This window comes from Triplophysa dalaica, chromosome 11 (genome assembly GCF_015846415.1).
Source record: "Triplophysa dalaica isolate WHDGS20190420 chromosome 11, ASM1584641v1, whole genome shotgun sequence".
Lineage (NCBI taxonomy): Eukaryota > Metazoa > Chordata > Actinopteri > Cypriniformes > Nemacheilidae > Triplophysa > Triplophysa dalaica.
The window spans coordinates 15381824-15398196 of NC_079552.1; the positions used below are offsets into that span (position 1 = coordinate 15381824).

Genomic DNA, 16373 nt, shown 5'->3' on the forward strand with positions numbered 1-16373 from the left:
TGACGATTAAAGGTGCTTTTGTAATTTCTTGGAGGATCTATTGACAGAAATGCAATAGAAGACACATAACTATGTGTTTAGAGGTGTATAAGACTTTACATAGTGAAGCGATATGTTTTTATTATCTTAGAATTAACTATTTATATCTACATACACCGCGGTTCCCCTTACATGTTGTTTCAACAAACTGCTCTACAAAGCGTGTTTATAAAATATATGATCTCCTTCGGCAAAAAAGAGAAAATGTGACGACATCTTAGTTCTGTGTCAGCCACCGTAGTGCTTTAAGGTGAGAGGTGGAGTGAGCCATTGGTTGTGATTCGCAACATCACCGCTAGATGCTGCTAAATTTCATACACTGGACCTTTAAATGATAAAAGTACAAAAAAAACAAAAAAAAACTCTGTTGAGCTCATCTAAATGCAATGACTCCTTAAGAGCGTTTAATGCCAAAGTGTTCTGCATACAATCAGCTTCCTTGTTTTCAAGGGCCATCGACATGGATGTAGCTCCTAACGTCAAGGTTATCTGTTCTCCGTGCGTGTTCCTGAGCTCTCTCTGTATCCCATGCTTTCATCACCTCTGCGATCAATCAGGGCAATAATGTTGAGGGAAAAATCAATTAACAATGCAATTAAACTTTCACTATTATCTCAAAAGCCGGAAATAACACCTGAAGGGAAGACAGACTGACATGTGAGAGAGGGTGAGTTATAGCTGTGAGCAGCTGCAGCTATTATATGACCGTCTGTGACCTGAACCAATGAGTTTCACTTATTTCAACTATCACTGCTGTACACTTTTGCCAGTTGTGCATTGTGCGATCACAATAAACAAAATATGTTCAGATGTTTTAGCATTCCACTGTTCTTTTTTCTAATTGTTTTTCTATGTAAACATGCACTATATAAACATCCTTAACACTGTTTAGCATGTCGAGCTGCATTCGTTTGCTGTCTTCAGCGCTGCATATCATGGTTTCACACAAAAAAATACATTCTGTATGAACGGCAGTTTATAAGGTTTCTAGTAGTTTTACAAAGAGGAGGGCAAAGTCTGATACCAAAATAAGAAGTCACAGTAGATCTGCAAGAAACCAGTTTTAGTGACATCCTTAAAGCAATGTTCCACATAATGCTCTATTCACTTAGAGGTCAAAGACGCAGACAGTAAGTAAGAGCATCCTGTGAGATGAATATCCACACGCACTGTCAGACAGCAGCTGTGTTCATCATCTCCGCTCTGAGCGAGTGAAGGTTACCGTCCAGAGAAAAGAAAGGGGAGAATGACGGAGGATATTAAATTAGTGCCCTGGATAATGTCACTTATTCAATCAGAAGGAAAGCTGAAGTTGTGATGGTTAACTGGGCTTCATTTCAAATGGAGCCATATGCAGCTAAAGTGGAACGGCTTAAAGCCCAGAGCCCGGGCTAAACCCCAACCTACTGACCGATTCTGACACAGACACACATGTGGGCCATTGCTGTTTCTCATCAGAGTTAATCTGAGGCTGCTGAGAAGAGAGGAGTTTGAGACAGCGCATCAATCTGAGCTCGAACTCTGAAGATGACAATAATGAGAATCACTCACAGAAGGTTTGGCAAAGAATCCAGAGGTACTAAAAAGTAAGTCGAGGCATATTCCCTTCAAGAAAAAAAGCTGTTTGTTTGTAGAACGAGCGAGATGTGATAGAGCTTTAAAACAAAACTCATCTTTGAGCCCCTGCTAAACTGTACAAGTTCCAGAATACAAGAAAGTACAAGAAAAAAAAACAATGTGCTTTCCGACGTGTCACTTATCTGTCGGGAGCCACAGAGGGATATTCATAACTTACAGCGATAAACTGACATTTGTTCTCTTCCAATAAAAAATATTTAGTCCATTAAACATAAATAGCTGTCATTATGATGCATGCACTGCAGGCAGGCCTCCCCATTCCCTACTGATGTTTATTACGGCCGAACAACTGCAGCGCCTGCATGTTTTCAACTTTAGCGTATTGATTAAACTTTTAAATGGTTGCCATATAACCCAGGGACATCAGGAAGATTAATTTGCGTCAATGTTCATCTGTAATTCATTAGCCATTTATACCCCACATCCACATGGGCTATCAAGAAAATGCAGGCCATTTTTCACTCCGGCGCAGGCTTGGGAATGCGGTCTGAAAATTGCACCGCATACAAATAAGACCGGTGGCTTGGGGAAGAAAAAGCAGCTAAAAATGCTACCAAGGCCGAAACAGCATAATTGCAACAGTGCTGCTAATGAAACTAATGCTTCCTTCAAGACAGTGGCTTGTAAGAACACCACCGGTATATTCATTTTAGTATGGAAATATTGGTGTTAGCATCCCTCCATTGAGCTGAACCATGTTCTATTGCTTCATCTTCATTTCTGAAGATATCATTATGTGTAACCATTCTAAATATCCCAAAGTAATACACAACAAACTGGTGTTTTATTGGACACTGTGAACTATTTAACAATGATGCTGTTCTAAACCTGTGTAAACTTTATTGTTATGCTGAACACAGAAACATTGTTTGCAACCAAACAGTTTTGGGGGCCATGGACTACAAAAGTAGGACAAAAAACTACAATGGTGCTCCTGAACCGTTTGATCTCCCACATTCTTTAAAATATTTTTTTGGTGTCAAAAAAAATTAAGAAATATATGCAGGTTTGTGATGACCAGAATACTTCTGCTTAAATCTTTGCGCAGCCTGATGTGAGTCTGTTGAAGGCCCAGTGAAACATCGTATCTATTACAGAATACAACCTTGTTTAAAGAATCTTTTTATAAAACTTTTATACACATATGTGCATTATCATTTACTTTAGAGTCTCGCTTGCTTTGCTGTCAGAGCGCAGAAGTTCTATATAACTCAACTATTTGACTTTGACTCAATATGATGTGCGTTCTGAGACCTGGACTCAGGAAAGTTCATTGGCAGTATATTTTATATCAAAACCAGTTATGACTTTATTCTTTCTCTGATATACCGCTCAAGTCGCTCCAACCTAGAGCAACAAAGGTAAACACGATAGCCGAGCATGAATGCGGTCTGGCACCGAGTAAAGGTTGAACATTTTGCTCTGAGGGTCCAGGGGGTAGTTTCAGGGTCCTGTCAAGAGAAAGCTTCTACATCATGCCTCACAAGCTCTGATCAATACCAGCTTGATTTGACACACCAAGCAAAACATATTGTTGATATTTCTTGATGCACCCCTTGACCCATTTAGCTTTCTTCGATAGAAGCCTTTCATGTTTTTGAACAAGAGCCAGCGATCATGTCCTATTTTACCCATAAATATTTCGCTGCGAAATGACCACTATGAGGTTTTAATGGGTGTCCATGGCGGTTTTACTTTTAAGAGGACGTCGCTGCGAAAGAACAAGGCTCTCGTGAGATTACCACAATCAAATATTATGAATTGAAAGCGGCAGTATTCATCAATGAAGTCCTCAAACCCCTCACCTGATAAGAGCCTATCATTCTTTGTACTGCAACTTATGAAGTTGAAGAGGAAATTGAATTCTGGAGGACATCAATTTTGACTGTAGAAAGAGATTATAGTAGCAGCCTAATTCAAGCCCGGTGAAATTAATTTCAATGACATTTATTCTACATAGAGCAAGCGCGCGCATGGCGCACAGTAGCTCTGGGCTCCGGAGATAAGGGGAAAGTCATTTGAGGTTGGGTGCTCCAGCAGTTTACAAAGCCTTAATCTCCTTGGAACAACTCATGGTCTATCATAAGAGGACTTACACGGCCGCTAACAGCCTGAATTCCTCCTGCTGTTTGTGTCAGGGAGGCTTCTGGCTTTTCAACTGTGAAAGATTGATTCATACAAATATGTATCGGTATGGTGCCGCTGATCATATTAGACTGTGAATCTGTGGGAGTTCGGTGTACAATGCACAAATGAACCGCAGCCCTGTCTTGAAATGACCTGATCAGTCATTATGATTTAATAACCATTTATGTCAAGGGCGTCAAGCATGATTTGATAAGAAGAAAGTATTACAGGATGTACATTTTCGCAGGATGACCGACTGTAGTTGTCATTAGCCATCGCTTTCTAATTAAAAAGGGAAGCTGATAAGTCATTCGGACCTTAGCAAAATGTGAAAAGTTGGCTGATTTCTGTAATGGTGCCATTAATGGGAAGGTTGCTAGTTTTAAATGAGCCCCCGTGACATGATTCAATAACAATGCAGCGGTGAATTAATCATCGGTGAATGATCACTCCACTTCTTATCGCTTTGACATTAGAGGTCGGGATGAGTTACAGGGGGTCTAAGTGTGCATTAAGTATTTATTATCCACCCAAAACACCAAAAGAATGTCAGTAGTACTTTAAGGTCAATACCACTACAAACCACATCAGAGACTGAAGTGTATGTGAGGGGTCAGTGAAGTAAACCCCCCCCCAAAATCAAACATTTAGGAGGGGTTTGTCAGACAGGGTTTAAAACTAGTCCTAGATTAAAATAAGAGTTAGAGCTGCCGTGCCTAAACTGAAAAAAACCTGATGCTCTCCACACTGTATGTTTTTCTGCCATCTAAGGTTGCGTTCATTTGTAAATTTGCGTGCTTGTATTTCGTCCATTCGATTGAAATATCTGAAAAAGCAAATACATTTACCCGACCAAAAAACCCTACCCTCGATGAAATCAAGTGGACGAAAGAGGACAAAAAAGACAAATCAAAGCACCAGGTGTAAACAGGTATGTCTCTCTTTTTAAACAAAACGCATCTTAAGGCCAGGTTAAACAGGGCCTTTAGTGATTTTACCTCCTTTGTTGTTAGTTAATTACATTACATTAACATTTAGTCACTAAGAAGACGCTTTTATCCAAAGCGTCTTACAGAGAGTTCAGGTAGAAATATTAATATTGAGAAATCACACAATAATAATGGATTTTTTTAAACTGGTCAATATGATATTTGGGGTCACTACTGTTTGGACCTATTTAAAATAAATCATTTTCATGCAAGATGTTTGAATCCAAAGACAGGAACAAAATCTTTGACTTGAGGATCTAGGATTAGGTACATGACCAACTTCTGCAGCCAGTTTGAAAGACAGGTCATGTGCTGTTTGTGTTGATGCTAAATATAATGATGACGGATGTGATAGAGCTTATGCATCAGTAAGCAGAACGGCCCTCGCTGAATGTCATTTGGAATTAATGTCAAACAGAATATGGCCACCAAACCACAGAAATGACTGGTCATGTCAAAAAATCCCAGCTTACATTTCAGTGACGGAGTAGAGAAGAATCAAAACTCGCCAAAACAAAGGTAATAAAACATTTCAGATTTTCAAAGTGTTTCATACATTTCTGCATTTCGTTTTACTGTCACAGAGTATATGAGTGTCCCCTTGGATGAAGTTATAGGAAAATCTGTTTATTATAGGACAGACCATAACACAATAATGCAAATATGTTGCATCTTCAATACTTTGTTAAAAACAGTGTAAATGACATTTGTTAGTAATAAAATTAGATCAATTCTACTTAATATGTTGTCTGATTTAATAAATGTGATGTAGGAGGACTAACGCTGGTTACACTGGATGCTGATACTAACTCTCCAAACCCACAGCAAGGATTTTGGATGAAAGCAATACACTACACAAGCTTGCCCATCAGCCGCTCAGCTAGGTCAACAAACATCCTGATCTTTCCTGAAGCCAACCGTCAATTACCACACAGACACATGGCCTTCTTGCTGTCTTAAATAAAGTGTCCGACACGCCGCAGAGTGACACATATCAATACCAATCTGACAGGCCCTGTTGCCACCTCAGCTACAGAAGAGACAAGCTGCACCTGCCTCACCGTGGGACATGTGTCTGTTCACCACATCCCCCCGCAGACACACACACACACACACGTCACTGGTTTCTGTATTTGCTGAGTGCCCTGTGCTATTTTCCGAAGCCCATTATTATATTCATTTCAGAACGGCGTCTGAAGCCTGTTGGTCTGGTACCTGGGGCTGCGGAGCCCTGCTGCTGTACAGTGATTTGTCGTGACATTCTGACAGCGGCCGGGGAGAGAGGGCATGAGAGGAAAAGAACATGGTCTTAACAGAGCCACCGCTGGCCCGGGCTCTGGGTGGCTGCTGGGTGTGCCCCTCTCACCCGTGTTAGGGGGCAGGTGTCACTACGCGGTGAGGGGCATCAGTCAGACTGGAGCTTCATCTGACTGGAGAGGATCAATCTCGTACCTTAATGCAAGTGGACACGGTAAAATATCCTTTAACACTGTGTGCCGCCCGCCCGCCTCGAGTATCTAACAGCCAGAGAACCTTTAGCCTGGAAGCTTTAACTTCAATTTGTTGTCTGTGTTTTTCTCACCGAAATATTCAACACAATATCACATGAGTTTTTGCCTGATATGGCTTGTTCATATGAATTGGTACCGTATAATTCGTTCGTTTTGGTAAAATTTGCTCTCACGCCAGTGATGGTTGGGCTAAGGGGTGGGGCTTCAGTATTGTTTTTTTCTAATAATCGTACATGTTTGCATGATACACATCGTACATATTCGTAATAATTAATTCACTTGTAAAATAGTTATGAAATATGCAGAAATATGCCTTTGCTTGAAATGCCAACATGCCAGTTTGAAGTAACAATGATAAGTTCTGCCATCGACATACATCATACTGTGCCTTGCAAAACTATTCATCCAAGCGTGTCTTATGGACAACTCTGTCTATGTCCTTGAGTGGCCCAGCTAGTGCTTGGGCTCGAACCTAACTGAACATCTCTGTTTAAACCTGAAAATGTCTGTCTACTGGTCATCTCCATCCAACCAGACAGAGTTTGAGAGGATCTGAGGAGAAGAATGGCAGAAAATTGCCAAATGCAGATGTGTAAAGCTCGTCACATCACACCCCAGAAAAATAAAGTGTGTAAAGGTGCTTTAACACACTACTGAGTTAAGGTTATGAATACTTATGCAATGTACTTATTTTTAATAAATTTGCAAGTTCTAAGTCACAAATAACACTGTTTTGACATTATTGTGCATGGAGTATAGATGAATGTAAACAAAATAATTTAAACAGTTTAAGATAAGGCAGCAACATAATGTGAATAAAATGAAGGGTGTGAATACTATTGCAAGGCACATTGCATTATTTTCTCACTCTAGAACATTATTTTCTCACTCTAGACAAAAAAGTTGAACATTATTAAAGATTAAAAATTTGACACATCAGTGGTTGCACATCCTCTTATTTTGCTGAGCATTTAGATTCATATTTTTTTTGTATTGTCAATATACGCCAAACGATTCAAAGAGTTCTAGCATTTATCGTGTTATGATATTTGGTACATTTTTAACTAGTTTTATATTTGGTAGTAAATTGCTATTAAGATAACATCCATAAAACTTAACCTTTGATTGACAATTACAAAGAGCGATTGAAATAAATAGATGACACTGTGTGTTTTATGTATAAGAGAAACAATAAATCAGTTCAGAAATCAAAAATAAGTTTCATTGACAACAAATATTGCCTTTTAATATTGGATTAAGAAAATATAATTTCCAATGGTGGTTAAAACTAAATGGTTGGCTAACATCTCTGTGTTATTATGAAGACATTCATGCTACATTTCAGTGCCCCCCACAATACTGCAAAACAGCTTAAGTCTGCTGTGAAAGTTAAAATTGAAAAATTCATAATGAAACCTATGAATGTAATCATAAGGATTATGATGACTGTAATACCATTAAACTGACAGCGGAGACTAAATCCAAAGCGAGACTTTGAATTGCAATTACAAAAGCGCTTGACAGGGGCCTAGAGACAAAGACCTTACACTTCAGAATAAAACTGAGAAAAATAATATCCTGGGGAATCATAATGGATGATCTCATGAGGTTTGTACATACGAAGGCAGGACTGTGATGAGACCCTTTCTAAAGTAAGACTCTTCTGTTTAATTATATAGACACAGAGGATGCAGGAAGAATGAAGTGGAGAAGATGAGGGGTGATTAACAACATGACACTGAGAACATCTCCCCCTTCTCACAAACAAGCCACCTCCCTCTCTGACATCCTCGGACCATCGCCAGCTCGGCGCACATCCCCTGACAGGTGAAATAATAACGGTCATACATCACTGCCCACGAAAAGTCCAATAACCTAAATCTTCACTTGCCACACAGCCCGAGACTCAATTACTTTATTGACATGTAATCTTCATAAGGGGAGAAATATTGAGCATGTAAGGACACTCGGTTATGAAGACATATTATCATATTATCTGCATGGGGGTTGCAGGGGCTAGGACCTGACAAAGCTAATTATAATCGTACATGTTACAGGGCTCAAAGCGTATTATGTGCTTGGCTGCACGAGTACGTCTGGCCAGAGGAATAGAAGGACGGGGCGGGGTTAAGTTTGTTTAGAAGAAATACAGGATGTCCTTTTAAGGGAATGAGAATTAATGAACTCAAAAATCATCGATTTCACATCCGCCGTGCTAATCTGTCTCATTCATTTAAACGTATCGCAAAGGCGTCCTGTTAGATAAGTAAAGGATTATTCAATGCATGATGGGATTTTGGAGAATGATAATAAGCTGCGTGAAATCGAAACAGAAGAAAAAGGAAAAATCGCTAGCTTGAATACTGCTTAAAGTTCAGCAAATATCACTTCTGATTTGTGCAGTGGCTTGAACACTAGCACTGCCCAAATGTCACTGTTAGTTAGTGATTCTGGAAGCCAGGCCGATGGCTCAAACCCCCCCATCCCCAAGGTTATCAGCCAAACCTCCATGTTGGTCATCAACACAATATAAAACACTTTATTCAGATAAGCAAGCTGTTATATAAAAGCCAAAGTAATATTTCCAAATGTCCTCTGACCACCCTCCAGCCACAACGAATCCTCAGATTGGTACTTAATAAGACCAGATCTTATATCCTGAGAGTTAACACTCCCAAGTTCTTTTTGTTTTGTTTGTGGAAAGCTATGGCTACTTGAAGGCATAAAAAGTAATGCCCTGAGTCACAACATGAAGAGGGCAGCCGGGTCACTGCATATGAACACGCCTTTGCTTCCGTGCTGAGGGAGAAATTGCACTTCGGGACATGTGTGTTCACTCCAATGTGTTTTATTTCATGCCTTTTTTGTCTTTGGTTCTCTCGGAGAGCTGGAAGTGTATTGTTCTGCGGCTGTGCTGAATGGTAAAGTAGTTTGCTGGAGGTGGTACAATTCCAAGCTGCTCTCAGTGGAGGCTGGTTAACAGAAGCTTAATGGTGTCAAGTGCAGAGAAATATTTTACGAGTATTTGCGAAGATCTGAGCGTTCAGAAACACTTATGCGGAATAAATGACATTTTCCTGCATTAAAGAACTTGGGAAATCAAAATTGGAGTTTAGCGGCTTTCAAATGAAAAACTTTTTCTCATCAAAATTCACATCTGTATACTGGTTAAAAAACAACACGTATAAATGTAGTGCATTAGCAGACGCTACAATGAGCTTCAAGGTTTCAAAAACTTTATGTTTATACTTTCCTTGAAAAATATAAAGCTGAAATATAAAGCTGCCAGCTCTTTGTCATGTTTGCTCGCTAAATTACAGTCTACTAAATGAGATCACAGAATTCATCAAACAGAATGTGACATCAGCAAAATTTGACACTGACATCTTACATTGGCTAGGTGACTTGAAGTTGAGTGGCTAAATCAGCCGTACGGCCGAACCGACATGATTTCCCAGAGAAATGAGGAAAGCTCTCATTGAAATAACGGCAATCTGGTATTCATTTCGGCGTCTGACCCGTATGACTCAGTCAAGTCGACAGTCTAACAGCCACACAACATGTCAGAAATGATCACCCAATCAAATTATGGCAGTAAAACAATGTGTCCACTTACATTAATATGATGGGAAAACCTGCTCTCTTTAGTTCGGCTTAGATGGCAAATCTTTTTGACAGTTTATAAAGTTGCATGCGATGGGAAGCCTTGTTTGACCTACTTATCCGCTTGTTTTCGGGACCTCTTTTGACTGACCCTACGATTATTCCAGCTGAAGGTTTAAATATGTTGAAGCGGTGAACGACACTACCTGACCTCATCTGAATTTAATACATCATGACGTTAAGTTCAAATTTGGTCAAAAGTCTTGCTCCTCTTTTGAACGAGCGTTCAACCGCAGTAAATGTCAAACTCGCATCGGTTTGGGTTTGGAATCTGTGACGGACCAGATCCGCCCCTCTTTCAGCTTGGATGACGCTGAACGCTAACTGTCTGTTTCCCAGCGTTCAGATGGAATAAATGATGTGTTAGGTCATTAACTCGAGCCATGCCGTGATCAGACATCACAGCAGGTTAGGGTGTCTGGCGCTGAGGTGGAGCCACTTGACAACAAATCAGTAAATTCGTCAGCGAGCGAGAACACGGTTTGGACAACAGTCCAATGAAGCTTGCTGTAACTGACAGATGAGTTTTGTCCCTTCCACCAGAACAGTTTGTCTCGACAACATGTGTGGATTGAAGAGGAGAACAGAGGTCACAGGTTATTGTGAGACAGTCATCGTATCAAATTGTGTATGAAATCAAAACAAGGTATTTTTCCATCGCTAATAACGAACAATGAATTCTTTAGACCACTTCGCAAGTTGGAAATACTGATCCATAAGAACTTTTGTTTTTTTGTTTTTTTAAATCACATATATTAAAAGATGCTATGTGTAATATTTTGAAAGATCTATTCAGAGAAATGCAATATAATATACATAACTATGTGTTCAGAGGTGTATATAGACCTTACATAATGAAGTGATGTGTTCTTATTACCTTAGAACATGGGTTCCCAAACTTTTCAGCCCGCGAACCGCACAATAAAAGTGCTAGTGACTCAAAAATACTACCTAGTATGGCCAACTTGTTTTTTGACAAGTTGACCATGTTAAGCATGAGAAGACAGCACGTTTAACATTGTAAAGAAGTCAGAATGCATGACAAATCGTTGCAGGGCCGCTTTAATGAGTTTTTATTTGGCAAGTTGACATGGGAGGATCGCCACCAGATCTAATGACAGACGTCTCAGCCTCTTGATAGTGGAAATGACTGCCTACTTCTCATTTATTGAGTCAAGGTCAGGCTTTAAAAAATAGTGGCGTTCATATGAGTGTGGTGTGCACTGGAATGCACCGGGTAGCTGCTTTTGACACAGCGCTATAAACACTGGCGCAAACAAGCGTCTCATGTGCGTTTCGGGTTAAAGAACGAGTTTCTTAATGTGACAACTAAAAACCAATTGAGATTTTCTCAATATGCGACGTGCGGGACAAGGGTTGAAAATAAGTCTGACATAGTATTATTTTATAGTTATCTACTCATTACTTATTGTTATTATACATAAAATATAAACTATTACTACAGATGGTCGAATTTCTTGAAACTGATTTGAGGGCTGATGGAAATGCTTCTTTTTGTACAATGCTCCTCTGACTGGACAGTTCTCCCCCCTCCTCCGCTGGCCTCCCCATGTTGTCTTTGGTGGATACTAATCAACGTTTCATTTCAATAAATAAGAATATCCTAAATTTCAGCCTGAAAAATAATCTGCCTGCACACGAGACTGTTTAACGTGGCGCTGTGAATGGACTCGCTGCTCTAACCTAATGTCGCTGCTATATTTATAATGTGATGTAATCATGATCAAGGAGGAGGAAATCCTAAGGCTGATGGCTTTTTATTTGTCTGGTTTTATTTTTAACTTAACTAATATTTTATATTTTGTTACACTTATTGATTACATATGCTATTTAAAGAAAAAAGATTCCGGAAATCATCTTGCGACACCGGCATTCGACCCGCCTGCCTTAGAATGAGCCATTTCTATTTACCTTGCATGGAATTCACCTTGTTGTTTCTACAGTAGCCCTAAATGAACAAACTGCTCTACAGAGCATGTGTCGTAAATATCTCCTTCGGCAATGAAGCAAAAATGTGACATGTGAGTGGAGTGAGCCGTTGGCTGCAATTCGCAAACCTCACCACAAAAACCCCACATTGCCCCTTTAAATCGTAAACAATCTTAACATTTTTATTTATTTAGAAAGCTAAAAAGTGAAACAGGAAATTCCGGACTAGCGTTGTTGACATCTTTTGAAGAAGTCAACCAAAAGTGAAAACTTAATCATGATTATTGTTTTGGTGTCTGTTAAATCTATTGTCTTGATGTCCAAAAATGTTTATATTATAATCCCAAAATATTAAACTGCTGTTTAAAAGCAAAATTACACCAAAAATCACATCACACCAACAAAAGCAAATGCTGCCAAACCGGGCCTCGCTTAAGCACGAACAACACATACTTCCAGCAAGTATCTTCCACCGTTTTGACTTATAACTCTTCTGTGGGCTTTTCCTCCTGCAAGCAGCATTTGTCTTCATAAGTTTTTCCACTGGCCCGTCACATGATCATTATAATGCAATCAGAGTTCAATGTAAGCAGATCACTTTCGCCATCAAAAAGACGAGTTGCTCAACATCTGCCAGGACTCCAGAGTCTCCGCGTATGAGAGGACCGAGGAACCCCTGACATGAACACATTCATATCCACCTGAGCAAGAACGGGGAAATTCGAGGAGCCCGTATCGATCCGCCTTAAACATATCCAAACCATATGGTCTCATAAATTACACTGATAAAGTCCTGGGGTTCAAGACTATGAAAGCTGCACGAACTCGGCTCTGAACTGTTGGCAGGGCTGAAGGCACACAGGACATACTATCCTGTATCTCAGATGTCTCGGACCTTAGTCACAAATCACGCACAGATATGAATAATGCTTAGACTGCATAAGCAATCACTTTTAAAGCTGATTAGAAAGCAAGCATGGGGGATCCATTTGTGTGATATATCCCCAGTCAGTCTCCTAAGACGGTCCGGCGTGACTGGGAATCAGACCAAAGAGCGAGCATGTTATTGCAAATGGGCTGGGCATGAATTCATGTCCTTGTCGATCAAACTGACACGTTCTCAGTCGTGAGGTATCACTTAACGCACACAAGTGTTTCTTTTGTGTGAGTATTAATAGATGATCTGGGAAGGGCTGTTTAATCACATCTTCAGTAATTTTATCATGTCCAGATTTAAAGTGATGACATAGAGGCTTTCCGCAGCGTTAGCAGTAAATAAACAGCTGACAAAGGACACGGCAGTCATTTCTAGTAGAAAGACACAGGAAGTTACTGAGATTATTTTATTGAGAACATTTTCACTGTATAGACCACTTCACAAGATGTGAACTCTTGTCCAATTGCATTTTTCGGTATTTTTTTTTAAATCTCACATATTAATTTATTTCACATGTTGATTGGTTATAAGTGTTCTGTTGGTTGTATTTTGTTCACATTTTTGTGCAGTGTTAAAAAATCAAACAGGAAGTTCTTCTAAGACCAGCTTTGATCAGCGTTGTTTACATTTTCCAAAGTGGTCTATATCACTGTTGTGCATTTAAAGGTGCTGTGTGTGATATGGAGGATGGTCTAGTGATAGAAATGCAATATAATATACTGTACATAACTATGTCTTTAGAGGCGTATAAAGACCTTACATAATAAACCGTTATGTTCACTCAAAGCCTTTCTTTGCTGGTAAAAGTAGTCCCTCATCAACTGTAAACAGCAACAGAATGTTTCATTTAAGTTGCCAAGGGCAGATACAGTATAAGCAGGGATGCACATAAGTTGAGCGCAGGTGCGTGACCCCCAAAAAAATGTGCTCTGTAAATAAGTTTAGACCACTCATTTGCGTACTGACACAATCACTGTTTTGGACCGACTAAATGTAATACTGGATACGATTTCCATTTGAACTGAATGCTGCTAAAACTACTGATATCTCGTTTGTTCCCGGTGTTAAACGGGATCTGGGTGTAAAAGATGAAAAACAGAGTATTGGTAGCTTGGCCTTTGTTGGTTCTGCTTTCCTTACTAGAGAAGCACGCGGCACACGCAGCCTCTGTGAATGTCTGGATCTGCACTGCGCATCTACTAAAACACTGCTTCTCTTAAACTTTCTAAAATGACAAGCTGTTTAAACTTGACACTTCCACGCAGCTTGTGTATCTCTATGCTAAACTCCATCCTAGCTCCGTACCTTAAGTCTCCATGTGCGTGCGCAAGTGCACTTCCCAGCAATCTGCCAAAAAACGAAAAGGTTGTCGTTTTTAGGTTTGAAATTTGGTGTTGAAAATAAATATTGTCTAATGTAAAAAGAAAAACGAGAAGATAAACATTATCATTGTATTTTATGTGTACTTTAAAATTATATAAATATAGTATTGTTTCACTTTATTATTTAGTTTATTGTTCATTAAAATTCCCTGCCAAAGACACTTATTACGGCAATCTGTGTTTGTACTGTTATATAGCAGGTGGCGCTGTTACATACCTTCGGAAAAAGTACAGAATCTCTAAACCTAGAACGTATATATTTTATCTGTTTTTAATGATTGTTCCGAGTGTAATCTGGGTGGAGTTTTTTACAATAGTTGTTTTATCAAAGTGATGCATTTTTGAAGACACCTAAGGGGTGATAAAAGAGAACAAATGTACTGTATTCTTTCATTTGATATATTGTTTGTCCATAAATTAATTACAGAAAATGTACTGTGAGACATCGGGGGCGGGGAAAGAGTTAGTAGGTGAATATCATTTGTAACACTATGTGCAATGTGAGCACCAAACCGAATCTCCAGGTGCTCTCTTGAGAACAGATAGAAAAACTTATGTGCACCCCTGTGTATAAGCTTGTATAAGTGGAATATAGTAACCTCGTGGCAACATTTTTCATGAACATTCCCAAAGAGAAAAGCTTTAATTTGATATTAATGCATTAATGTTAAATTCCAATGACTGCATCAAATACAAATTTGCCAAATGGCATCAAAACAATCACAATACCATTTCAACAGCTTCCGCATGAAACCTTCTCCACGTTCACTGTCAACTCAGTTTTGCCTTCAAAGCCACATTCAACTACATCAAACAGCAGCATAAGAGAGGAGGAAGAAAAAAGGTGAAAACTATAGTGTTGATGACACATTCTCAACTGAAAAACAAACAGAATTATTCAACGAATGCAGTGCCACCTCATATGGAGATGACACTGAGGACAGCGGAACCATCTGAAAACCATCAGAGATGCCAAGTAGAGTTCAGCAGTCGAAGCTGTCTGGGAAGTTAAGCATGCTCTGTTTGAATCTACCTTTACTCTTATGGGAAAGAGAGAGAGAGAGAGAGCGTTTCAGGATCAGTGATAAACAGGACTTATGGAAGAATCCGATCTCATCTCTGTTTCTTTTCTCTCTTCTTCTGACGGATGGTGAAGAATGGCTGGAATGATCTGGCTCTTCCTGTGTCTTCTTCCATTAATCTCCATCTGTAGACTAATGGATATTCATGCTCCTGTGCCAAAGCAGTCCTGGGAGGCCCACCCTGACCTCTCGAGAAAAATCATATCATCTCTCTCCAACAAAGGAAACAAAAGGTGTCCTCACAAAAAGAGGCCCAAAAAGCAGCCCCTGGCAGCTCCTACACAAGCCGGATGGCCTGCGAGAGGCTTCAACTGAAGTCAATGGCCTTCCATAGATTGAAAGCTATTACAGGTAATCAATCAAGACTGCAGAAACCCAGCGATATCCAAAGCAGATGTATGGGCGTTACATCAAATGACTAATACAAATCAATATCATACTGGCTTTTTATGAGTGTGTGCGTTTTAAACACACAACTTTCCATCCATTATGCTTTTGGCATCCGATCTGAAGACAGCAAAGGTGTAAATCTGAAAGTCAATATAAACTTGTGTGATGGCCATTCATTTTTTATGGGAGCTCATTACTTAGCCGTAGTTGAAATTATAGGTGTGTTTTATATAGGGGCTCTAAATGGCCACAAAAACACACCGAACTCATTACACAGAGATCCTAAACACCTCATCAGTGCACAAAATGGAAAACTCTTTGGATCATAACATTGTCACATGGCAAATATCTGTAAGACAGCTCTCCTTCATACAAATCGCTCAACTCAAAACATATGTTAGCCATTGAGGCTGTGTAACGGAATAAACAAAGCAATTTCTTCAGGAACGGACAACTGGTTTTGCCTTACAACAAAAACATATTGTTAACTAATTCATAATAAGTGTTTTAGTAAGGCAATAAGCTATTGTTGAAGGGGTTAATATTATTTTCGTAGATTAAAATACAAATGCTGCAGTTATCTTTAGTTACTTTATATTGTGTTGGTTGCATGATGAAACAAGGTTTTAAACAAGTTCAACTAAGAACTGGTAAAATGGGTGACT

At 39.5% G+C, this 16373-nt stretch overlaps 1 protein-coding gene and 1 long non-coding RNA gene across 2 annotated transcripts in view; one reads left to right on the forward strand and one right to left on the reverse strand.

Annotated features, from left to right (window-relative positions):
- The window catches only part of lrmda (leucine rich melanocyte differentiation associated), a 243806-nt gene that overhangs the window by 7848 nt on the left and 219585 nt on the right, over positions 1-16373 (reverse strand). The window lies entirely within an intron of this gene.
- The window catches only part of LOC130432278 (uncharacterized), a 41270-nt gene continuing 30475 nt past the window's right edge, over positions 5579-16373 (forward strand). Inside the window, exons 1-2 of the long non-coding RNA XR_008908449.1 lie at positions 5579-6264; positions 7984-8131. This is a non-coding gene — a long non-coding RNA (uncharacterized LOC130432278). The remainder of the gene's footprint in view (positions 6265-7983; positions 8132-16373) is intronic.